At 46.1% G+C, this 24,998-nt stretch overlaps 1 protein-coding gene across 1 annotated transcript in view; it reads right to left on the reverse strand.

The window, feature by feature from the left end:
- LOC144806364 (uncharacterized) overlaps positions 1–24,790 on the reverse strand; it is a 223,479-nt gene extending 198,689 nt beyond the window's left edge. Inside the window, exon 1 of the mRNA XM_078672738.1 lies at positions 24,635–24,790. The gene's annotated coding sequence lies outside the window, so the exon portion shown is untranslated. The remainder of the gene's footprint in view (positions 1–24,634) is intronic.
- Between the last annotated feature and the right edge of the window lie 208 nt (positions 24,791–24,998).

The raw sequence follows: 24,998 nt of genomic DNA on the forward strand, positions 1-24,998 counted from the left end.
GGATATCATAGATACAATTGTGGATTAATTAGGCCGTGCATTGCATGCTGCATATAATTGAAGATCTGCCCTCGGTCCATGAAAAACATGCAGAGCAAAAAAAAAGAAGAGCTGCTGTACTTTCTTTTCATTGACGATCATTATTTGAAACCCACGAGGACCGGCAGGAACTGCAAATAACCCAATGCTGCACTGTTTATGAAAGTTAGCAAACAGCACCACGAAAACCATGCTGAGCAAAACAAGCTCTCGGCATTGTTGTGGTGGGGGCGGGGGAGCGCATTCCTTTGAAGTCTGATGGGTTGCAGGCGAGAGCATATGAAACTACAAATAAAATGAAATAAATTGAGGGCTTCACTGGTAGAACTATCAAAGAAGCTTGATTGAGAACTTGGGGTGAGGGCATGCCTTAAACAAGGAAAGAGGTGGGCGTTAAGAAACAATGAAATTAGCGTCCATCAAAGGTACCCCGGGGCAAAACAGCAGTACCCCTATGAAGTTCATTTGCTTAGCTATGAAGAGGAGAGGAAAGGAGGGGAGGGGAGACGCGGGGAAAAAAGTAGGGAATAGAGAAAAGGGGAACAATAAAGAGAGAAGGGAAGGAAAAAAGTTAGAGATGAAACAAAAAGGAAAAAAGAAAGATAACGAAAGAATGAACACTGGTAATAAATAACAAAACGTGAAAGAAAGAAGGAAACAGAAACAAGCCATAAAATAATCCAGTGAGAAGGATTACAATGGAAGTGTTTGGCCGCCCTCCGCTGGTTGTCTGAAGAACTTGTACCACAAGAATAAATCAAAGCCCATGTGTTTCAACGGCCACGAAAGTGAAAGTAATTAGGCCAGCGATGCCTGAAAGGCCAGCGATGCAAGGAAGAGATAAAAAACAAGCTCTCTGCATTGCTGGGGCGGGGGAGCGCATATCTTTGAAGTCTGATGGGGTGTGAGCCTTTGAAGTGATGCGAGGCACAGACAAATGGTGGAATGGTGGTGTGCGAGCTGCTTCCTTTCATGTCTGATGGGGGGCGGGGGAGCAAATGGCGATCACATGCACTGTCCATAATCCGCATTCAAAAGCCCTCTTGGTAAGCTTTCCTGGAGCACCTCTCTATATCTCTCGCATAGCGATTGCTTACTCAATACGCTAGGCGAGTCCTAAAAAAGGTTCACCGCTCCTACCAATTAACTATAGGCCAATTAGCCTGATAGACATCATGCATTAGCCTCTATCAATATCTTTAATCTACATATACTTACTTCCTTTATACATCTATATACTTTCCATGTACTTGTGGATCTATATATTTATTACTTTCTTCTAATTCAGCAATATCCAATGCATTACCCTATTTCCCACGCTATACCTCTATCAATATATCCTCTACATCCACTCTTTCATTCATCCCAAACCCCATACCACTACTATGATCCCCAAAATAGCCCTTTCTAGACTCTCCCCTACACTACCCCTCCTTACACCATCTGACACCTCTTTGCTATACCAATCCCCCAAAACAAGCCTTTCTAAACTCTTCTCTCTGACTCTTCCCCTCCACACCCCTTTTTACTCCTCCCAAGCCTCCTCCTACTGCAATGACCTCTAAAACAAACAAACAAAGCCTAAATCCGTCACTCTTCTATCCCTCCACTATCCGTTTCAATCAAAATAACAGACTAACATGTCCACTTCTCAAATTTCATATTTCACTATACCAATTCACCATCAATCCTATATGGGTCCCGGAGTAGAATGCTACTCGTCGGAAAAACGCTTTGACGGCTCGTCCAGGGTAGTAAGTGCTATATAAATGCAATTACAATACAATACAATATACTAAGGACTTTTAAGAGCACACCAGTAACCAATCTGGGATGTACCTAAGTACTTACCATAACCAGTTTAGGGGAGAGAGCACAGAGACTGGGGCCCTGATTAGCAGGATCCCAGTCAGACTAGTCCGAAACAGCAGAGCACCAGGCAAAAAGTGGGGGCAACCGCAGAAGCAGACCCTACTTTTCTACAACACGTATTTTACATTTCGGTCCCTCTGTATCCAGTTTATCAAGGGTCACTGTTTAGTGTTAGGTTAAAGCGTAATGCTAATGGCAGTACTGACTCCATGACCTCTACGTAGTACACAGGAATGGGCATTTGCTGCCTTTGTCTTATAAACTGCAGTGCACATAGATTACTATAAGTACACCAAAAGGCAGTGCTGTGTGCAGAAATTATTTATAGTGCAGAAAAACACAGTTTAGTGTGCACAGATGAATCAGAGAGCAGTAAAAACCAATGCGGTGTGACCTGACCTCTCACAGTAAAGCAAAGTGCCGTGCAGCATGCAGATTCCTCACAGTGCAGTAAGATGCAGTGGTCAGATCCCGTCTTTAACACAAATGATGCCCACAAACACGCCCAGGGCCGGAAGGAAAGCCCCCCAGGGCCCTGGATAGAAGAGCCCAGCTCAGCCCCAGGGGCCCCCGGATAGAAGAGCCCAGCTCAGCCCCAGGGGCCCCCGGATAGAAGAGCCCAGCTCAGTCCCAGGGGCCCCCAGATAGAAGAGACCAGCTCAGCCCGGCTCCTGCAGAGATTCCATCCAGGATTATTCAGTCTATTTCTACAAACACAGCAGAAGGTGCTGACAATCTCCTACCTGAGCAGAGACCTGTGCAGACGTGTCCAGGATCTCTCCTACCCCTGGGGGGTCGCAGATCTGGGGTCTGAGGGGGGGCAGATCTAGAGTCTGAGGGAGGCAAATCTGGGTTCCGAGGGGGGGTTTGTGAGGGTCTGAAGATGAAGGTAACTACACAGACACACAGGGTCCTCCCTCCTCTGCAGAGGCCGGAAGTGATGTCAGCACCGCTGCTGGTGCTGTCTCTGCACCGCTGATCCGGAAGAGGAAACCCTTCTCCCTTTCATACAATGTGCAGCTCAGTGGGTTTCATCAGCAGGCGAGGAGCGCCCTCTGGTGTCCGCTGACGGAATCGCCGCCTCCAGGCTCCAGCAGGGAAACAAGCATTGGTGCCTGTAAAGACAGTTGGTTTTTAAATGCCCCAGAGTGACATTGACAGCAATGATGTTTATTAGGTGTGTGCCCTTTGCTTCCGAGAGGTTCTTGGAGTCAATCCAGATTGTATATGTTTAGGAGTTGAAGCACGCCCGTCCTTTTGATTTCTTCTTGACCTGTCTCAGCCGCGTCTTTACTTTCAGTGCATCAGTGTAGATGTAATGAAGCTGACTCGCTGCCTACAGGGGCGGGGCTGAGGCTGTTTCAAAAGTCTCTGTGCGATACTACCTCTCTCCTCTCCCTCCGCGCAGCATCATGCACAAGAAGCAGAGGAGCCGGAGCCCGGACCCTGCAGCCAGGGTGGCGCAATGCCACCCCTCCTGCACAGCCCGCCCCACCCTGAGGTGATCGTGAGAGCCTCCAGGGAGGACTGGGAAGGAATTCACAGCAGAGATACCTCCCACATGGTCGCACCACTCGAATCCCAATATATTCAGACCACACAGGTTTCTGTTTTATGGAAGAATTGAGGCCGCAGTTGATTAGGCATTTCCAACTTACAAGCGATCCTTTACACACCATTATTTTGTCTGGCGAGCCTGTGTCCTTACCCCATGGGCTCTGCACTGTGCCCTACATTCAGTGCAGCTATCTTTGCCAAGGTGACCTATCACCTGGGGACGCACCCTTTCCTTTCTCTTCGGGCAAGCTTCTGCTTCCAGACCGACCGGGTAACCTTTTACCTCCGGTTGACACGCACTCCTGGGTAAGCGTCTGCTTCAACCCAACGGGATGACCCCTTTCGCTTCCGGTATCCACTCACTCCCGGGTAACCAGCCGTTTCCCACCAGGCCAGGTGACCATTCACTTCCGATTTCCACACATTTCCTTCCGGGCAAGCGTTTGTTCATACCCCAGCCTGGTGCCTTTTCCCTTCCGGTGTGTACCCTCTTTTTTACCTGGGCAAGCCGATGTGCTTCCCGCCCGCCAAACCTGGTTGACTGTTCCTCCACCCATCTCTACAAGGTGACCCGGTAACCGGTATCCCAACTTCCTCCATGCCACAGGCTCTGCCCTCTGTTGTATAATTAATTGTTTACTTCCAGTTCACCTGAACAGAGGGGGCTCGGGGAGCTTGCCAGTGACCCTCTGGGTCCTGACTGCCCCGTTTGCCATCTGTGCCCGCTTCGCAACCTGCTTTTTATATTCTTCTTGGATCGCTTTGTACGTACCGCCTGATGTCCCTTCTTCCGAACCAAAGGACCTCTTGCAAGTCCACTGTGCCTCTGCGACAAATCTCATCTCCTTGTCCAGTCCCCCCCTGAAATCTTGTTCCTCAGCGGGTGGGTGGGCGGGTCTTCTCCTGACAAAATTCCCTGGAGAAAGAGGGCCGTATGCCCGGTGCCCACCTTTAAATACCCCTACCTCCCTACCACAGTCCTAACCCTAGATTTATGGCTGAGCTGGCCCAGCCGTATTATCTGGTGGGCCCGCTCTTTCTCCTTCCTTGTCTTGTCTCCCTTCCCTTATCTCCAGCCAATATTCTGCATTGGTGCCTGAGAGGCCTCGTCCGAGCTGTGGAGTGTGCTGACGGTGGCTGCCTATGGCTCACTGATGGACTGAATAATGTCCCGTGTTCGCCCGCTGCAGCAGCCTGCAGGGCAGTCCGAGTGATACTCATTTCTGCCATTTTGAGTTGCAGTGCTTGCTTGCCACACCTGCAGTAATTAGAGTAAGTGGAGTGTGGTATCTCCGCTTTTGTTTTCAAGTCGAATAACATTCACTTCATAATAAATAGCAATCCGAGCACTTATTAGTATAATTTCCCCATAAAACTATGTTGTAGTTGGAATAAGCTAGTAAGTGGCAGGCTGCAGGCAGTGGCAATGGCCGGCGCTGCTCTCATCATTAGTTCTTTAATCAAAGCTTGCGATGGACCTGTATGCTAGCACACCTGCCCCTCCTTAGTAGCTGCTGCTCGGCCACACAGTCATGCCCGGGCCGGCATTTGCTGCAGTTGGCGGTGCAGCCCCTACGAAGAGTCACGTCACAAAGTTACGAAGTAGTGCCTCGAGAGGTATCCCTCTACAAAACCATGTGCATTTAGACGTTCTTAAAAGCGCTAGCAAGTGCAGTGATACCCGACTGGGTATCTGTGGTGCTCTAGGTCGTTTTCAGCATATTGCATAATGGCATCTATTGAGCCGTTCTAATATCTTGTTATACTTTGTCGTTGCTCAACGGGTGTTATTTCTGCTATTTATATGTTACCCTTGTCTTAATTTACATTTACATTTTTTTTAATTTATTTATTTTTATCTTTATTTTTTTTTTGTCACCTACAGTTATTGGATGCCACTCCTAATTACCACTACATTATGAAAATGTCACACGTGAGCAATCTGACCTTGGCAGCTATGCGTCTGCCCTCCCAGACTGAGTGTTACTCATTTTCCATTGCGCCGCAGTCTTTCCTTTCCACCGTCAATGCCACCCTGAACACCCCAAAACCCCAAACTGTTCCCCAACCCCCAGGCCAGCAACTCTCCGTGTCTGGCGACCGGCAGCTCCCTGACTCCCTTAAAGCCCCGCCCCCGCCCAAATCAGTGCAAGCTCCGACACCTATGCCTACCCTCTCCTCACTGCCCGCCCCCCGCCCGCGGGACAGTCAGCACTCACGGCCGCCCCCCCCCCCCCCCGTGGAGCTGTCCCCAAGTAATACGGTCACAAAATGCGCCACATAATTTGTCTTTCCTAGACGCATAATTTACTCAACCGTGCCACATAAGTTTCCCTTCACTGCTGCATAATTCCAGCGGCCTTGGTGGTTATAGCCTCATATAACCAAGGAGAGACCCAGGTGGGTGTCGTGTCTTCGTTACATCTGCACTCTGCAGTCACAACCCTCTGAATAGTTAATCTGAGCTCTGACATACTTTCACCTTTTGACGGGCAAACATAGTCGTCAGAAGTGTTTTGCTTTTCTGCGGTGTAGGCTTCATTTCTGCCCGTTCGTGGTTCCTTTTAGTTTTGTTTACTCTTGTAGAACAGCACTTCTGAGGCACGTGGATAAACTAACTACCTCCAGAAAAATAATCACGCACCGCACTCAGCTATCCTCCCAATACGATTGCGCCTGACACCGGTAAACAAGCGGCTTACGTCACATGTCACCGCCCACGGAAATGAAAAACCACGTCTTAGTAAAATAACCTCACCTAAAACATAGAAAGAACAAGCATTAGAAATGCAATAGGTCTCGCATTTTATTGAGTTAAAGCCATTTGGTTTGCTATACTGGTCCATTAGCAAAGCAGATGGCTTTAACTTAATCAAAGCCACAGACCTGATGCATTTTCAATGCTTGTCTATAAGTGGTATGTATTTATTTTCTCTGGTATTCATCTGCCAACTGTACGAACAGCAGAGATTATTAAACTTATTTATACAGGTGGCTCTGCAAATAGCAAACAAGCTTCATTATTTACCAGCACTGTGCAAACAGCAAATAAATGTACGTTTTTACCCAGCTGCCTGCTAAATATAAGAAGTTATGCATGGTTTAACCAGAGGCAGTGGAAACTGCAAATAACTTCACAATTTACCTGGCTGTTGGCTGACACAAGAGTCTGCACTGTGGACCTGCTCCTTATCAATAATAAACGCTGGCTATGGGGCAGATATTGAATCCTATCTGGATGGCGGACGCGCAGACGGCAAAGAAGCATTACTATTCACCCAGTTACTGGTTACACTTAGGACTTATGCACAATCTGGCCAGTGGTCGAGAGAATTTCAAGAAAACTTCACTGTTTACACAACTGCTGGGGAAAAGCAGATATTATGGTCTCGATTCACCAGGATAAACTTACACTTGGGCATAAAGGTACTCTTTTTTTCACCCTGATTAGCGCCTATCTGATTGTGCTCGTTCTTGTGACGTTCTGGCCTGTGAGCCAGGTGCATGCTGTCAGCGGTGTGAGAGCAAAGGTACTATAAGTTGTGTAAATTGGTAAAGCGGTTCGGTCAGGATTTCTCAGTTGCATCTGCTATTTGTCACTGTATTACAGGCAAAAGTATAGTGTACAATAGTAAGAACCTCGAGCCAACCACCTTTAATAACTGTCTCAGCCAAAACGTAGTATACCTTCTCATATGCCCATGTGACCTTGGTTATGTGGGCGAAACCGGAAGAGAACTACGTATCAGAGTGCTTGAGCATAAGTCTGCAATACGCACCTCTAAAATAAATGCGCCCCTGACGGAACACTACAAGAAGATGAACCACTCCTGTGACGATATCAAGTGGTTTATATTGGAAAAGATCAGAAACAATAGAAGAGGGGGTGACTTAGACAGACACAGGAAAATACGAGAACAATGGTACTTTTGTCATCTTAACACCATAGACAAAGGACTAAATACCAGAGAGGATTGGGCTAAATGCCTATAAATAATCTATTTCCCTGTCTCCTGGTTAGCTTTAAATAGAACCACCCGGGTCCACAACTTGAGGACAACATTACAGAATGTATCTCTCCTACAATATTGAGACTGGGTAGCTAGTCACAGACAAGAATATCGCTGTTTGTTTGAAACGAATCCCCCCACCCTGTGAAACGAACTGCTAGATTTTCTATCCATCACGGATCAGGCCAATTTATTTCCCCTTTTTTATAGATTTAGCCACATTATCTAAAATGCAAAATGTAGAATTAATTCCCCATTATGACCACTTTCAAAGAGTTCTTTTAGAACAGCACAACACAAAAAATATTATATGAAAACGAGAATTCTAAGGACCTAAGGGGTGATGATAGCGTGTTTTCGCTTTAGAATAAGCAGGGAATTATAATTAAATACAAACTCCATAACCTATAACCACGAGTGGAAAGGAGGCCCTTCCGCCCATTTTACGTGGCGGCACGAGTAAAAACCAAAAACTAACCCAATCCCGGTAAAGTTTCCCGTTCAGGGAGGGCACAACAAACCTCGTACTGCGCGGACCATAGTGGAACCCATGTCAAAACACCGAACAGATACTCCCATTGGAGTATCTAATAGACCAATAGGGTCGCATAGACTACAAGCGCATTATGTAAAACACGCAACCTTCAGACGAGTGTGAACAATTGGATGTCACACAAACGCGCCACTAACCAACCAGAGCACATTGCTCTATATTTAAAAACGACCCGCTGCGCGTTTCAACTCCACTCGTATCAGAAACCCCGAAGTAGCGTGATTGATCCGCTAGAAGAGGTAAACCCGCTTTTGATGCAACGAGCTATAGATTAGGAACAAAAGTCTCATATTCTGGAGACTGCGGTTCTTATAATAATAATCTTTTCTAAAAAAAAAAATTATTTTATTTTTTGTTTAAATTTTCCAGGAGAGAATACTTCTCCACTCGAAGGACTTTGCTCAGATGCTTGAACCTATATAATAATTCCAATTTGATTGCGACAAGAAGGACCAGTAGTTCCACGCCCTTCAACCTAAATTGTAAATCGCTATTCATTAAACGATACCAACTAATCTAGAAGGTACGTGATTTAACTGAGATACAAATAGACAACAATCCGATACAAATATCAGGACCAACTTTTAACTTAGTGGTTTTATGTGTGTTTTCTTGAGTAGATGGATCACTATCGACAGCTCTGAGAATCACTTCAACTGTCGACCGCCGTTGTTTTTAATAATTTAAACTACGACGTCCATAAACACAGGTATAACCATTATAATTTACTGTACCCTTCACCATGACGGGCCTAGAAATTCATTAAGTTTCAAAACCACTGAGTATCTTAAAGGGATTTCGTCTTTTTGCCCCATATAATAGTGTAAACCTTAACAGAGGTTTCCATTTCCAACTCAACTCTTACCCCAACAACAATATTTGGCTATTGACAAATAGATGCTCTTACACCGAATACAGTAAATACAAACTATGTTTTATTACAGATGCCTGCCCTTACTCCACTATTAGTCCTATACTTTAGTAGCTCTACAGAACTCAACAAGGGCACAATAACCACATCAAACAGTTATTAATCAAGATACCAGTGGTTGTCTATTGTACCCATAAGGTCAACAGGGTTGAGATTGAGTCCTGCTAGACTCCTAGGAAGCCAGTTTTGATCAGGCGCTAATGAATCAACCAAGGGTTGTAGTGCACATAGAATAACAATAAAATGACATAGGATCTTATGAATGTACCATGTGTTTTATTGTAGTTTTGTAGAGTAGAAAATGTGGAACCTCAGAACCATCTACTAGGAATGTATTTCATAACTATGCATCTGTACTCAAACAACGATGTTAATTGAATAGTAATTGTATGTACATCTATTATAGGATAATTGCAAAGACCCAGAAACAAGACAGACACCGAATCTTTAGTCTTGAAAAAGGTGGAACATCAATACGTCACAACCACCGAAACGCGTCGACGCCTAACTCAGTACAATTCAAACCCTGTCCTCCCTTGTTGATACACAAGTTTCAGTCTACAAGACCAGGGAGAGTTTAGATTGTAGTTTTGAATGTACACCTTGTATTTTACAATTTTTATGTTTTGCAACTTTTGTCTGTCCGTCAGATTGTGCAGGTCACAAGAAATTGTCTAGCTGTTTTATGAGTTTATAAATAATTTTAATTGTTTTTTATGAAATGTATGATGTACAACTGTAAATTTCTGTTATTTTAATAAATGTATATGTATCTCAAGTGTAGTATTGTATGAGTCTGTGATTCTATTAATGAATGCTTTATAGCTAGATTTTCAGCCTGATTCAGTATATGCCTCAAGGGAATTGTCCCATTTTTCCAACCTCGCTGAAACCATCTTCGGAGCCTGCTGGCGCTGCCGCGGCCCATCCTCGCTGAAACCATCTTTGAAGCCTGCTGGCGCTGCCGCGGCCCGACCTTGCTGGTCCTAAGACTGTCCCGCTACCCCTTTTCCCTCCATTACCGAGACTTTAAGGATCCCTCGATCCGCTTGTATATACTACCGAGAGAACCGATCGCTATTCCTGATAAAGATTCTAAGAAGTTATCCTCTTGTGTGGTGTCCCTTTGTAGTGGTGTGATTGCTCTGCTGTTACGATTCTAGGAGAGGAGCCTCACCCAGGAGGCCTCTCGACGGCGCTCGGCCAACTCCATACGGAAAGGTGGGTCTCGGGGTGGTCAGTCAGACATCTTCTGACCCCCCAGGGACCGCCTTTCTAACAGTAGTGGTACCTGATTGCCCATTATTTCCCACATGTAGGCTGTCCACTATAGAAGACTGTTTGAATGATAGATCGTTGGAACATCAAACAACATGTTTTAAAGAGAAAAAAGAGTTGGATACTTTCAGGTAATTGCAACAAAAGTGATCCAGTAACCATTGATATTTAAAAACAACTTGCTTTAAAAACACAAGGCAGAACCTATATTGGTGGTTTATTCACCTTATATAGGGTCATTGACATTGGGGCTCTCTCTGCCCTCCGTCTTCAAACCCATGGTGTTGGTAAACTTAACTCATTTGAAGAACATATATCAAACTTGAGTCTATCGCTGGCGAAAGGACCAGCAACTTATCAGGTATGGCACAAAACTATCACATTTAGAGACACCGTTTAAAAAAAAACACTAATCAGCATAGGATGATAGTGTTTGAGAAAACGATTTATAAGACATTTTCTTGTCTCTATGTAATATTTAAATATTTACATGTTATTACTTCACCCTCAATAGTCATTTCGGGCTTCCATACGATGGGTTTTTATATAAAAAAGAATTGAAGAACAAGTTGATAATATAATTTGATACCAGTCATGATTTAACAGGTTTAAATGTGGGTGTATACATACACTCCTTAGTTTGTTTGGATGCGAGAAATGATTGTATGAGCAAATAGTGTCAAATGTTAGAATCACTGTCATACTTGGGCTTCCCGATTAGTACATGATGTATAATATGTACCCCTATAATGAAACAGATTGAACGTTTATTAGGCACACAATTCAAATGTGTGTTTTGGTCATAGCAAGCTGTTTATTAATTGGTATACATTTGATAAAGATTGTTTATTTAATTAAAAAAAGATATATCTGACTCAAATGGGGATGTTTTAAGCAACATAAAAATGTGGATTGGGTAGAAACAGTTTTTAAATAATTATGTACGTACTCTGATGGTGGAGCTTATTGTGTTTTTTATTGTATTTTAGAGAGATTATTTTAAATAAGAGACAACATATAGTTTCGTCTTGACAAAGGTGGTGCAATATTGAGTAACAACACCGAAACGCGTCAACGCATTTTTTCACCATTAAATCTGAGGAACTATTAAGGGTGTCAATAGTTGAGATAAATTGCACCAATAATTTGATTTCAATCGGATTAATATTTCATGATGGTTTTCAATTGATTCACTGTTTTCTTTTTGTCTCTTATGTATAATTTTTATATTATGTATATTATTGAAGAAATGTTGTTTTTAACATATATGAATTTGTGATTTTATATTATTCTATTTTTAAACATATATTGTTATAAATGTATAATAAACTCACAACCAACTTAACATCTGATTAATTTAATTCATTTTTACACATTTATGTTTTGTTTAATTCATGCATATTCTGAAATCTGACACTGGAGCGAATGAGGAGTGGTTGAATTTAGATATCCTTACTATGCAACGGTCTCTACTTGAGGGGTCTTCTTTTATTGATTACGTCAATACCCAGCCCCTTGGTTACCGGGTCACCCCCCTTTTTTCTTTCTGTGAAATCAAGAGTAGCCAGCTTGGTTTCTGGCAATATAAATATATATTATGTTATGTAACCTCCCTCTTTTTGTACAAAATAAAATTAGGCCACATCCTAGGTTGCTCAAGGTGTACATGTTTCATTCTATGTCGCGGAAGCAGTGCCCCTTTAATTAAAATGCTACATTTAATTTATCTCTACAGACATATTGAAGATATGAGAATTAAAATTCGGAATTATGAAAAAGTCAAAGTGAAAAATAAAATAATGAATTGTTAAACCAAGTACCTGGTTGGAAAGATTTAATTTGAATCTAATGTCTGAAATTGTGAACTTTTCTGAAATCAAATATTGTAAAGGTGTTCTGATATCTGAATTGATTGATTCCCTAATTAGGAATACAATTAAATCATCAGCTTCAGATTGATTCACTCAACTTTAATGCTCTAAGACCTCCTTTTCTAATCAGATTCCAGCCCTCTGTCTTGGCGTAAGTTCAACAGACTCTTAATAGACAGGTGAAAAATGGCCATGACCATATTTCAGAATGTTGGATATTGCCTAATATGAAAGAAAAATTATTTTAGTCATTAGAATTACAGAAGACTCAGGTGGTGCTGTTCTAAGTAATAACATGGTCCGTTGCATTCTGTAGTTTGTTGTGTAATGTGATTTTTTAGTTCGCGGACCGTAGGCTGCGCTTGCGCAGTTCGGTCCGAAGATTTAATGATTTTCAGTTAGGGGGCTTGAACCCGCCCCTCTTCTCCATTGGCTGGCCTCGTAAATGCTGCCCAGCCATTGGAGGAGAGGGGCCTCACTCCATTTAAGCCCCGTCTTTTTCGGATTGGGGGCGTGTTTTTTCATTTCTTTCTCGCTGTGATGTCATCATAAAAAATCACACCCCCCAGTCTGAAAAGGACGTGGCTCTTTCACGATCCCTCCCCTGGTTTCCTCCTCCTTCCCCGTCTCTTCCCACCTCTTCTTTAATTAGTAATGCAGTGCTAAAAATAATGTGAAAATGAAACCGGTTGATTTTTCACTGTTTTGCTTTAGAAGCGGAGCGGGCCAACTTTCCACGAAATCTAGTGTAATCTTTCACATTTTATAGGCGGGGAAAACGCTGTCTACGCCTCTCCTTAACATGTTACGTCAGCAAAAGTAGAGCAGATCGCTTTAATCTATCTTTTGCCAGGGTGCAAAATCGTTTTGGAGTGGAGCAAATCCTATCCAGTTCCTATGAAGGAGATAGAAAATAGCGCAAAGGAGCATTTGCTTTGAGCTTGCACCGCTGCAAGGCGTGTGTATGACTGGGTTAATTTCGGCCCTGTTTCCACCTCATTTCTTGCCCCCTCCTCTTTCTTTAGACCCCTCAGCTCCCCCTCCTCCCTCGCAGTGCTGTGAAGTAGAGTTTGGGTGGCATAAATCGCCTCCAACTCGCGCGAGGTTCACGGAGGAGGGGGGCGGTAATGTGTGGTCAGCCCGGGTCCTATCTGTGCCCGTGCCCTGAGCACCACACCCAGGCCGCCTTTCACACGCTGGCAGTTGCCTCCCGCCCGTCTCTGATAAAACTATCTGGTGGCCCCAGACCCGCAGGGGCACTCCGTGCCCAGGAGTCAGATTTTCACAAGCCCTTTGTGCGCCACAGTCCTCTCTCGCTTCCTTCAGACCTGCCCCGGATTGCAGCCCCTAGTTCTGCCCAAGCTCCGGGGCAATGCCTGGTTTATGCACACGGAGCCTTCTGGGAGACGTGAAGATAGGCCTGGTACTTTGAACGGCGGGTCGGGCTGGGGTGGAGTCACATGCACCTCTCAGAGTCCTCATCGCACCAACTCGCCCTCCTTGTCTTGACCTTAGAGCTGCTCTCTCCTCCCTCCAGCTCGCCTGCTCTGGCGACTTTTCTTTTCTCTGCCCCTCCACCCACTCTGTGGCTCTCTGTTTCTACCTGTCGGCGTAGCTCTCACTGTACCTTTCACTCCCCACCCCCTTCTTACCTTCTGGTGGACCCAGACCCACAGGCGCCCTCCGTGCCCAGGAGTCAGATTTTCACAAGCCCCTTTGTGCGCCCCAGTCCTCTCTCGCTTCCTTCAGACCTGCCCCGGATTGCAGCCCCTAGTTCTGCCCAGGCTCCGGGGCAATGCCTGGTTCATGCACACGGAGCCTTCTGGGAGATGTGAAGATAGGCCTGGGACTCTGAACCGCGGGCCGGGCTGGGGCGTAGTCACGTGCACCTCTCTGAGTCCTCATCGCACCAACTCGCCCTCCTTGTCTTGACCTTAGAACTGCTCTCCCCTCCCTCCAGCTTGCCTGCTCTGGCGACTTTTCTTTTCTCTGTCCCTCCACCCACTCTGTGGCTATCTTTTTCTACCTATCTGCGTAGCTCTCACTGTATCTTTCACTCCCCACTCCCTTCTTACCTTCTGGTGGCCCCAGACCGGCAGGGGCCCTCCGTGCCCAGGAGTCAGATTTTCACAAGCCCCTTTGTGCGCCCCCAGTCCTCTCTCGCTTCCTTCAGACCTGCCCCGGATTGCAGCCCCTAGTTCTGCCCAGGGTCCGGGGCAATGCCTGGTTCATGCACACCAAGCTTTCTGGGAGACGTAAAGATAGGCCTGGGACTCTGAACGGTACTAGAACACGGTCACATTGGATGTCTATGGCAGTATCTATATACTACTTTCAGCCATTTAGCCAAGGCTACTCACCATCTAAATTTGTAGTTCCTTTCGCAACAAATTCTTATCTTGGATCTATTGGTTTTGCTAATATTTGTTGATATTTGCCACTTAACTATCTATTCTCCTCAAATGTAACTGACAGCATGGAGATTATCATACCGGTTGCACATCTCTGGTGAGAAGACTCTAGATAGACTCTCCCCACCCCCAAAGACATTGCATCATAGATTAGCAAATTTCGCAGCATCAAAAATAAAACTTTGCAGCACACAATTGAATTTTATTACTTCAAAATTGTTTGTTTTCAGCCTTTAAAAATGGAAGCTATTCGAGAAAAAGTATTAGGTTTGAAATAGGCATGTTTAAGGTTAATGGAGTTGTTTTTTTCTTTACCTTTCTTACTTGAACAAGCTGTTGTTTGTACTACCCATTGCTGAGCCAGATGGGCTAAAAGGAAGTGCTTCCATGGAGGTCACCCCATATGCTCTGGGGCTCTGTGTATGTGTGTGTGGCTCTGTGTGTGTGTGGCTCTGTGTGTGGGGGGCTCTGTGTGTCTGTGTGTGTGTGGGGGCTCTGTGTGTATGGGGGGGGGCTCTGTGGGTGGGGGGCTCTGTGTGTGGGGGGGCTCTGTGTGGGGGGCTCTGTGTGTGGGGGGCTCTGTTTGTGGGGGGCTCTGTGTGTGTGTGGTGTGGGGCTGTGTGTGTGTGTGGCTCTGTGTGTGTGTGTGTGGGGGGCTCTGTGTGTGTGGGGCTCTGTGTGTGTGGGGGGGCTCTGTGTGTGTGTGTGTGTGTGTGTGTGTGTGTGTGTGTGTGTGTGTGTGTGGCTCTGTGTGTGTGGCTCTGTGTGTGTGTGTGGCTCTGTGTGGATAGCTTTTTAGGTCGGGCAGACATAGTCTGCACGAGACCTATTGCTGCCCGTATTTGGGAATGTAGACACGAGAGGGGCACGAGCGCAGATTTCACCTCGTGGGCGCGCACGGCGCCATGCCCCTCTCGTGCCTCATATTCCCTTGCGCAAAGACACTCACACAGCCACACCCACGCATGCGCACATACACAGCCACACGCATACACAGGCACACACACACTCAATACACACACGCACCCCCCCTTAAACAGACCCCCGCGCACACAGACAGACACACGCACAGACACACTCGAACACACACAGACACGCGCGTACACCCCTCCTCCCCCTCCACTCACGGGCTCTCGCGCACACATACACACGCACACAGACACACACACATATCCCCCTCCACTCACCGTGCTCTTTTGTCACGTCGCCTCGCTGTGCTCTCCAGGCTCCGCACTCCTCTGGTGTTTTCTTCGGTGCATCACCATACGCGGGGCTTCCCTCACGCTTGTTTCTTCTTCTGATCTACTACGGCGCTGACGTCAGTACTCCCAGGGCGCGTGCACGGGCGCGGCCTAGGTGTTTCCTGGGGCTGACGTTGAGGTAGAAGCAGACTTGGGAGGTTGAGCTCCTAAAGAGAGCGAACACCGGCAAATCCAAAGTTGGGTCGGTGTGACGGGCAGAGAGCCCGCGCTTCATCGGGTCAAGGTGGCCTCAGGCTGGAGAGGGTTTTTCTTTTGCAGGCTTTGCGATCTGCGTGTTTTGTGCGCGATGTTTCCCAGGTCTTCGCAGCACTTTATTCTTTCATAATGTGTTTACTTTCCGAGTTTGGAGAGAAAGGGATAAAGGTCGTGCAGATTGGAGGGTACATGCTGATGAGACGTGGGGGTTGGCGAAAGAAAGAGGGGCATGTTGGTGTGAGAGGCAGCACATACCGATGAGACAGGGAGGTGGCGTGCATTCGAGGGGTGGCGGTCGGGGGCAATCCAGGCTCCTGTAACCTCTGCTGCCCCTTATCGCTGCATTACCCAAGCCCAGCCTCGCCTCCACCGCCAGCTTCACGACCGGCCGGTCGCAGCGCTTCACATCACTTTATTATTTGCCAATGTTTTTACTTTCTGAGCACAGCCGGTCGCGGGGATTCACAGCACTTTATTATTTAATAATGATTTTAATGTCCGAGCACGGCCGGTTGCAGCGCCTCATGGCACTTTATAGAAATAATGTTTTTACTTTCTGAGCACGGCTGGTCGCGGGGCTTCACAGCACTTTAATCTTCGATGATGTGTTACTTTCCGAGATTTAGAGTCGGACGTTCTAGCCGTTAAACCACGTCTAGGGGCCCTGCGCTGCAGGGGCCCGCGTTACCTCCCATCCCCGATGACTTCAAGCTGTGGAAATCGAAGTATGGAGATGAGGGGAGAAAGGTCGTGCAGATTGGAGGGTACATGCTGATGAGACGTGGGGGTTGGCGAAAGAAAGAGGGGCATGTTGGTGTGAGAGGCAGCACATACCGATGAGACAGGGAGGTAGCGTGCATTCGAGGGGTGGCGGTCGGCGGCAGTCCAGGCTCCTGTAACCTCTGCTGCCCCTTATCGCTGCATTACCCAAGCCCAGCCTCGCCTCCTTCGCCAGCTTCACGGCCGGCCGGTCGCAGCGCTTCACAGCACTTTATTATTTGCCAATGCTTTTACTTTCCGGGCACGGCCGGTCGAAGGGCTTCATAGCACTTTATTATTTGATAATGTTTTTACTTAGAGGAGTCAAGCGAAATGCTGTGCATGGGCGGCCTGCTGTGCCACTTCTTTTCAATCTCCTAGTACTTGGGCCGGCTCCTCAGGCGTTGCATGCTCCGGGCCCCAGCTGCACGAAAAACCTCTTGTGTGCCTGCGCAAGTAGCTGCTCTTCCTCACACTTTTCAGGTTACTGCTGCTGCACTTTAACTCCAGGGAGCACGTCAGCCCACACTGCCGGGGTCTTTAATGGTGCACCCGTGTATGCCCCCAACCGAGGTTAACCAGGGCACCTTGGCCACACCACTGCAGCGGTTCGTATTCCTTGAAAGCATTTGCCTCGAGGTAAATTGCAAACGTGAAGCACTCTTCAAAATTTCACCACGCAGCACGCTGTTTATTTGCAGTCTGCACCCATTATTGTGTTCCACTGTGCTTGTGCAAATTATCAAAGCAGTGCTTTCTTTTAGCTACATTCCGATTTAGAAACACAACAGGCACTTTATTTTCATGCCACATTTACGGGTGCTTTTTGTTGTACATGTTTTGTGTTTAGCGAACTATTCATTTATTTATAGCCTGTAAGATTTATTGCTCAATGTTTCTCATTTTTGTACTAGAATGAGGGGGAAATGACTTAATTGGCGTTAGTTCAACCCCGATGCGCAGCGGCAGGGCTGTTTCAGCTGCCTCCCTACTGCTACTCATTCCTCCTCATCTGTGCTTTTATGGCTGTCTCGCCAGTGTGCATCTCTGCTCCATGCACTTTCCCCACGTAACGGACCTGACATGCTGTCCTGCTCCTCTGTATTATTTCTGCCGTGCCACACTTTTCACACACAACAGCTATTTTCTCACATGAGCACCTGCCGAGCGGTGCTTCTTTACTGTGTTAGGTTGCTTCTTTCCATAAATGAGCTCCCTGCCGAGATTCATTGCTGCCTCTGCTACTCCACCCTCCTTCAGTGGGCCATTAAACTTCACATATAACGTTAGCAGGGCCGTGTCATAAACCCAGCACACTAGCAGATCAACACTTTGTATTTAGATTACTGTGCACTTTGTATGTCTGGGTTCTAATCCTATTTCAAGAAACCTAGTTTGCATTTTTAAACATTTGAAATGTTGCTGAAGATTTATTCATTAAATCTGCATTCGCCACCTAAATTATGTTTAAAAAGTTATTTCTTTTCAAAGTCATGGGCAGGGGGTGGTTTAAAGTGCTGCATTCAAATTGTAATATCACCTGAAACCCTTCATTTAAGTACTCTGGCTGACAGCATCTCCAGGATCTTTGTTTATTTTTGGGAAATGTGGCGGTTTCTGTCAGGTAACTTTGCATCCAACAACTTACTAAGGCTAAAACAGGCTCTGCAAACACATATAATATTGACAGTCCTCCTGCAGCTGTTTTTACTGTTATTCATAACAGATAATAAAATACATTCAATATAGCCTTTGCACATACGTGCACATTCATGTTTGCCGCCTAATTACATTCTACTAAATACCAGATAAATACATCCCACATACAACTACTATGCCACATAGCAACCATCCATACAAATACACTCTACGCCATGCCACATAATTCCCATCAGCATAATTTAACTCAAAATACCACACAGTTCCACGCCACACAATTCAGCTCCACACATTTCCATTCTGCACCACATAATTCAACAACAAACCACATCATTCAAATCAACACACTTACACAACAAATGCATCCAATCCACACCTCAAAATTCAACGTCACACAATTCAACAGCTCACCACATAATTAAATTCCACTACATACCATGCCACAAGACAATATACCAATACACATATTTACACTCCATTTCACTCAGCACCGCCACATTATCACTCAGCACCACCACATTATCACTCAGCACCACCACATTATCACTCAGCACCACCACATCACCACTCAGCACCACCACACCACCACTCAGCACCACCACAGCACCACTCAGCGCCACCACAGCACCACTCAGCACCAACACAGAACCACTCAGCGCTACCCCAGCATCACTCAGCACAACCACAGCACCACTCAGCACTACCACAGCATCACTCAGCACCACCCCAGCACCACTCAGCACCACCCCAGCATCACTCAGCACCACCACAGCACCACTCAGCACCACCCCAGCATCACTCAGCGCCACCCCTGCATCACTCAGCACCACCACATTATCACTCAGCACCACCACATTATCACTCAGCACCACCACAGCACCACTCAGCACCACCACAGCACCACCACATTATCACTCAGCACCACCACATTATCACTCAGCACCACCACAGCACCACTCAGCACCATCACAGCACCACTCAGCACCACCAGAGCACCACTCAGCACCACCACAGCATCACTCAGCACCCCCACAGCATCACTCAGCACCACCACATAACCACTCAGCACCACCACAGCACCACTCAGCACCACCACAGCACTACTAAGCATTTCCACAGCATCACTCAGCACCACCACAGCACCACTCAGCACCACCACAGCATCACTCAGCGCAACCCCAGGTTATAGGTGTCACATTTGCGAAAGTTATAACTATTGGCATTGTAAATACAAAGCTATTAATTTAGCTACTTTCAAAACCAACATATAAATAAAAGAATTGTCATTTACAAGACCAATAGCTCAAACTTTCCTAATGTGAGACCTATTGCATTGCAAATGCTTGTTTTGTAGGTTGCTCTATGTGTGGGTGGTTCTGTCTGTGTGAGGGTGGCTCTGTGTAGGTGGCTCTATGTGAATGACTCTGTGTGTGTGGCTCTGTGTGGGTGTAAATACAATAGGTCATGCATTTGCGAGCGATTAAGCTATTGGCATTGTAAATGACAGTGCCATTTATTTAACGATTAAGCTATTGGCAATGTAAATGACAATGCCATTTATTTATGATTTAAAACAAAAAAAAATGTCATGAGCAATGCTAATAGCTCTACCTTTAATAATGCCGAGACCATTGCATTGTAAATGCTTGTTTTAACTTACCACGGATTTACCTATTAAATAAACTTTCAAAATTTACCTTTGTATTAATGTCCCCCTCTTAGGGCATTATATACACTTAGACCATATCAAAGTCCTACATTTTGGGCCTGGTTGGGGATTTTAAGACTCTTATGGGGGCATAGCCTGGGTCTACTGGGTAGGAATGTTTATGGAAATGGTGAGGTTTAGGGGTATGGGATAATTTAGGGAGATGCGGAATAGTTGAAGGAAGTGGAGGAATTGGGTCACCAGAAGACATTGGGTGGACTTGGGACAGTGTGAGTGCTTTGAGTGGGGTCAGGTGGCGGAATGAGGTCATAGGTTGGAATGGATGTACACGCAGGAATAGGGGCAGGTGTGCTGGAAGCACTTGTGTCAGAGGAGGTATTAGGCTTCCCTGTGTGGCAGACAGGGCAGAGAGCATATCGTCCAGGATGTTAACCAATTTAGAAAGTTGCTGAGTTAGATTTGCTTTAATACACTAGGAAATTGTGGCTTGTCATCCTGTGATTCTGGGCACGTCACTTAATCTCCTTATGTCTATAAACAATGCATGTGTTTGTGTTGTAATTGTGTAGTGTCACTGGTGCACATGTGAAGAGCTTCAATACCTTCGGGTCAAGTTGGAGCTCTAATTTAAAACACTACAGAAGAATGCACTAGGAGGTTAAAACTAAAAACAACGTCTTAACACTAGGAAAGACAAATTGATACCCACTTACTTGCTATTTTGTGAGGAGTGAAACGAGAAAATGTGGATAAAATCGTGGCTTCCCTGCTGAAATTGTGTGATTTTAGGCAAATATTTAATTTCACTAAGGTAGGTTCTGGACTGCCATTCCCTATGGGATGCTCTGCTACCAGGCCATCTTTGATGGGCTTCTCAGAACCTATACTAAATCAAATGGAGAATTGCATTACAAGGAATAACAGCCTTCACCTGTGGGCTGCTTCCTCTGTTCCATATCCCAGGTTGACTATTTCAAAGCAGAATACTCTGCTAAAACAGTTTCCATTGATATAAGGCTGAAAATGAATGATTATGAGTAAAATAAAGTGCCGCAAAAATGCTGCTAAATTTCCATATCTGTGCCGCTAAATTTACGAATCCATGCCACTATATCCTGGTGGGTCTGTACATAACACACAGCACAATATGCATGTAACATACGAACTGATAGTTTTTCACTAGGTCCTGATGAATTGCCACTGATCCTCCAGACTATGAGGCATCAAACCTGTCAACCCCTTAAGAGTAGAGCGCAATTATCCTGAACCATTACTTCAGATAGTCGCCACTCTTCCTTTTAACCAGGGGAGGAGCCGACCTGAATAAAAGTCATTCTTTGGACTACCCAACCTGTTTTAATCACTTTCCATTACATCTCATCTACACTTTATAGGTCCCTTACCTCCACTGCACCAAACAGCAAGGAACAAAAGATCTCTGCTAAAGAGCCCCTCTTCAGTATCTTCAGGTCAAAACCTCAGGGGGGATACAACGTGGTTGGGAATTAAAAGATAATTCCAATTTCAAATCTGTGTACCCTTGACTAAAGTACAAGCTAAGGTTTATTCTTGAAAAAAGGTTTCAAGTCTTATCCTGCGGAAATTAAAATACTTGCCCAGGATCACACCATTTGAAATCAATTTTGGGGTCAAGAGCATTATAATTAGGTTGAGTAGATTATTTGAGTCACTAGTCCTACAAGTCTTCTAACATTTTTAAGATTTTTCGAGGCCTGTGTGGGACCCGACTGTACCAATCAGTATGTGAGAGGTCCCAACACGGATAATCTCAGCTGCCTGCTAATAAATTATCATAACTACTTAAAGTAACTACAGTCTGCTAACTTGGAGCGCTGCCCAGCCCGCCGCAGTACTGGGCAAACCGCAGGAGAGTAAGAAGCTGATGCAAACAGGATGTACATTTTTCAAAAGGCTTCAGCTTAACTGCTAGCTCCCTAAAATAATTTAAATCAATTTTATTGTAGGCAATATGCCTGATCTGTTTATTAAGAAAAGCTATGCAAAAACATAGGGTCAGATGTATTTATTGTGAAAAGCATATGTTAAAAGTGCCTAGGGATATAATATAGGGGAATTGCTATTACATGGCACGTCCCAGATCAGCCAAATTAAAAGATGCTCATTTGGACACCTTTGTGTCCAAAACATCATTTATAGATGTGGTCAGTAAATGGGTAAAGTCAGTGATTGCAGTGTGGCCTAGGAGAAAGGTAAGAATGTGCAAATTGAGATTCGGCGACTATGGCGGCATTCATAATCATGCCTTAAGCCTCCAAAAGCAGCCAGCTGGAGCCTGAGGAATCGACAGTTCTGAGTTGCAAGCAGCAGACAGTCTTTAGTGTACAGACCTGAGGACGTGTGACTGGGAGCCCCAAGGGCACGACAAGTCTCCAACAGCCTGGTCGCAGCGCATTGGATTTATTTAGGCATTTTTCAATAGCGCATGCTTTACCCAGAGGTGTCAGAGCGCTTTGCAATAGAGCGACGTATATAAGATTAGATATTATGGTAACATATTTACAGAGTATAAATCCGCTAAAAATTACACAATGCAAACTAAAGTTGGCGCGATTATGGTTCCAAAAAAACACATTCTACAATGTAAGCGTAAGGACAAACTAGTTCTCCAGTAAGGAACACGAAACAGTCACAGTTATTGGTCGCCGTGTCTTTGAAAGAGAAGAGTTTTAAGGTCCTTTCGGAAGATGCGGAAAGAGGTGGCAGTGCGGAGGTACGGAGGAAGCGAATTCCAAATTCTGGTCGTACAGGGCCTCTAGTCTGGGCAGGTTTATTGTTTTGACCCCGCCCTCTCATTAACAGACCCTGCCCCCAAACTCAGACCCCAAACCTACAGGCTCCGCCCCTTTGCAGTTCCCAAGCTAAGTTCTGTGGTGGGTGGTAAGAATGCCGCTGCGATGCCACCGCCGGACCCGCCCCCGGCAGAGGAGGAGCATTCACACCACAGGCTCTGCCCCCACCCACAGGCCCCGCCCCCACATTATCTGATCACGCAGCACAGACCCCGCCCCACAAACACAGGCCCCGCCCCCGGCAAAGGAGGCGCATTCCCACTCAGAGGCCCGCCCCCACAGGCTCGCCCCTTGCAGTTCCCAACCTAACCTGTGGTGGGTGGTAAGAAGGCCGCCGCGGTGCTGCCGCCCGGACCCGTCCCTGGCAGAGGAGGAGCATTCATGCGCACTCTGGAAATAACCATTCAATGCCCCCAGGCTGGGCAGGTTTATTGTTTTGACCCCGCCCTCATATCCACGGACCTCGCCCACTGACTCAGACTCCGCCCCCACATACACAGACCGTGCCCCTACCCACAGGCCCCGCCCCTGATAGGCCCCGTCAGCACATCCACAGGCCCCGCCTCCTTTCAGTTCTCATACTTTAATGCTCTTGACCGCTGCCTCGAGGCCATGTCATACCTCAACTCTTTTGTGCGTTCGGCCTGTGAGAGGCGGCGAGGGAGGAGCGGCCCTGAGGGGAGGGGCAGTGGAGCCTGGCGGAGGGGAGGGGGGACACACTGAGGGACTCGGGCTCTGGAGGCGCCGCCAGGACAACAACTCTGATGAGCTGTAGCTGCACATGCGCAGGACACACGGTGTGTTACAAGTGGCAATGACTGCGCATGCGCTGAGAATAGCGAAGCACATGAAACTGTAAGATTGTGCCATTCTGCATTGAGCAGCATAGCTCATAGGTTGCGATGTGTGACATTTTTATAATTTTAGTGTAATAATGAGTGACATTTCAAAGACTATGAGTGACACTTTCTCGCGAGCAAAATCAAGCAATGAAGATGAAGGAAACAAACAAATATTATAAATTACTATCCACTGAGCAACGAAAAGCTCTAATTGTATCTTAAACTTGCTTAAAAGCACCAGAAATGTAAGGACACTAACGAGACATAATCTCACCCCCACCATGGTTGACTACACCAGGTTGACAGGTGATGGCAGTTGGTGGGAGCAGTTGCCACTTGAGGAAGTAACAGGATGTTATTTAACTGCGTGAGGGAGAGCCCTGTGATTAGTCTGCTGTGTGTCTCTCCCTGCAAAGAGAAACTGGATCTCAGCAGCCAGTTAACTCGTTTTCTGTAGTTTCAGTAAGTTGTTTAAGTTAGGGGTGGGTGCTCTGGTTTCTGGATGGTTTGGGCAGAGTGGGCTGGTTTTCAGTTTGCCCATGTGTGACATTTATAGGCTTTCAGGGTATTTATGAGTACAATTTCAGAGGTTTATATTTGACGCTTTGTAAATCATTAAAGAAAGCTCAATAGTTTTTTTCTTGCATTTTCCGTTTTCATAACTTCTTCTTGTAACTAGCCCTTGTCATAACCCATTGCCTCCAGTGCAAAGTAAGGAGGCTTTTGACAGAAGCTTTCACCAAGATCCATTTCCTTTACAGACCCAAAATGTGTTCACATTCTTGATGGCTGCAGCAGCAGTTACTCTTTTAAAGCACTAGCAGGGCCACTTATGAAGACAGAAGATAACTCAAATCTGATGATGATGTCATTAGACAAAGAACGAAGAAGATACCTCCAACAGATGCCCACGGCTGCTCTCTGGACAGGATCATTCTTAACCTCCTGGCCCCAGGGTGGCAGCTGTCCTCGCCCGGGCTGCTGCAGGGCTCTGTGCTGCTGTAGTACAGAGGCCTCTCAGCTCCTCGGCCTCAGAGACGCCGCCATGATGTTGTTTGGGGGGCGGGTCAGGAGTACGAGAGCGGTATGAAGTAGTGTGTTCGCTCCGCACATGCGTAGTGATTAAGCGCAATCCTGCGCATGCGCGGTTATGAGACGCTTCATTATGTTGTTGGGGAGCAAGGGAGGTTAGGAGCACGAGATCGATAGGTAGGGTCTTCGCTCCGCACTTGCGCAGTGATGGCGCGCGATCCTGCGCA

This window comes from Lissotriton helveticus, chromosome 1_2 (assembly GCF_964261635.1).
Source record: "Lissotriton helveticus chromosome 1_2, aLisHel1.1, whole genome shotgun sequence".
In the NCBI taxonomy this organism is placed as follows: domain Eukaryota; kingdom Metazoa; phylum Chordata; class Amphibia; order Caudata; family Salamandridae; genus Lissotriton; species Lissotriton helveticus.